The sequence below is a fragment of the Crocuta crocuta genome, unplaced genomic scaffold (genome assembly GCF_008692635.1).
Source record: "Crocuta crocuta isolate KB4526 unplaced genomic scaffold, BGI_CrCroc_1.0 scaffold323, whole genome shotgun sequence".
In the NCBI taxonomy this organism is placed as follows: domain Eukaryota; kingdom Metazoa; phylum Chordata; class Mammalia; order Carnivora; family Hyaenidae; genus Crocuta; species Crocuta crocuta.
The window spans coordinates 2,676,799-2,678,766 of record NW_027536465.1 but is presented as its reverse complement, the minus strand read 5'-3'; positions in this window follow the sequence as shown (position 1 = coordinate 2,678,766).

Here is a 1,968-nt window from a genome sequence, read left to right as displayed (position 1 = left end):
TGGGACCCCCCCCACACACCACCCTTCCGTCTCCAGGCTGATTCATGCCCAGTGACGTCCTGCTTTGCAGCGATTTGCCGCCTGCACCTTTAGTTCCTTAATCATGGGATGGATATTCTTCTGGAAGCTGTGGTTTTTCACTGGGTTAGAGGCTTCTGCTTCACCACGCAGTCACATACAACCGTGACACACACGTACACGTGTGCACGTGCCCCACCCTGCACCCTGGTGCCTTAACCAACTCACTCACTCACAGGAGCTTTAAGGAACGCTTAGGATGGGCCGGCCACGCTGCTGTGGGCTGGAAGCCATGGGTTGGGGACGGGAGTCTGCCCTGCCCGCGAGGAGCTCGGAGGCTGGATAAGGGGCCCCCAGCAATGTGCACATCCGAATCCTGGAACCAGTGACTTGATTACCTTCTACAGTCAAAGGGCTTTGCAGAACCATCGTGTGAAGGATCCTGAGAAGGGGAGATCACCCTGGCCTAGAGGGTGGACCCCATATAATCACAGGTCCCTCCATGAGGGAGGCAGGAGGAGCTGAGTCGGTGAGAGTGACCGGAAGGGGCTGGGCCACTGGCTTTGAGGATGGAGGGTGGGGTCACAGGCCGCGGGATGCAGCAGGGAACCGGATTCTCCTCTAGAACTTCCACAGGGAACTTGGCCTCCAGAGGATAAACGTGTTGCTGAAACCACTAAGTGTGTAGGAATTAGTTACAGCAGCAGCAGCAGGGAACCGAGAGAGCCCAGTGGGGAGCGGGGTCCGGGAGGCAGGCAGCTGCCTGGCTGGGACGAGATGTGACCCTGGATGTGTGGCTGTGTGGACAGCAGAGGCCACCTCACCTCGAAAGGGGAGAGAAGGGCGAGGATAGGGAAGGCTTCCTGGAGGAAGTGGCGTCTACACGGAGGTCTGAAGGAGGTTGGGCGTTCAGTGGGACAGATGGGAGAGTGGGGGGCCAGCAGGGACTGCTCTCCAGGCAGGAGGGTCTCCCAGGTCCCGCATGGCTGCGGGTCAAGAGCAGGAGGAGGATGGGGAGAGACGAGAGAGGTGAGCAGGCCATCTCCAGGGCTTCGTAAACCTCCCTGGAGCATTTGGACTTTTGCCTCAGGGCAAAGGAGAGCCCCAAGTGGCAGAGCAGTAACCCTATGGCTTTTGTGCCTTAGAAAATCCCCTCTGGCTGTTATCTAGCCTAGAGATGGGCGGAGCCAGCTGAGAGCTGGGGACACTGGCTGTAAAGTCAGCTGGCTGAGGTCACAACGCAGGTGAGAGATGACAGTGGTCCAAAGGTACTGACAGGAGGCTGGAGAGAGTGGACCGAGTTGAAAAGAGCCAGGAGAATCACGGGGGTGATTATATGTGGGGCTGAGTGTCGGGGACCAGCAGTGCCCTCGGATTCTGCCTTGGGCACTTCCTGACATGGGGAACACGGTGGGGGGGAGGAGGGGAATGGTTGAGTTGGGACAGAGGCTCAAATTCCTTTCCAGCGGGACATGAAGGCCGATGCTGGAGCTGGCTGGGTGGGAGGTAGATCTGGAAGCCACCATAAGCTCTGAGAGCAGAGACGCTGGCTAACACCTGGCGTCCCCAGAGTCCGGACACGCAGCAGGTGCTCAAAAGAGCGTGCGTTGCCTGGAGGAGTCGAGGGTAGGTGACTTTTAAGGGCTGGATGGAGCAGTTATTATTAAAACAAGGCTTTTGAAAAGCCCATTGATCTTGGTGACAAGGAGGCCACCAAGCGTTGCGGCAGCCTTGGCGAGATGGATTTCAGCAGCGCGAGTGGGAGGGGGGAAGCAGAGTCCATCAAAAAGAGCAAAGGAAGCCCACAGTGGACGGCTTTTGGGGTGGGTGGCTTTCAAGCTGGGAGAGAATGGACACGTTGCATTTTCACGCTCGGAAAACTTAACCCGGCAAAACTCCGGGCCCCAAATCCTCCAATCTTGTCTGTTGGTTGTTACCAACCACCCCCTT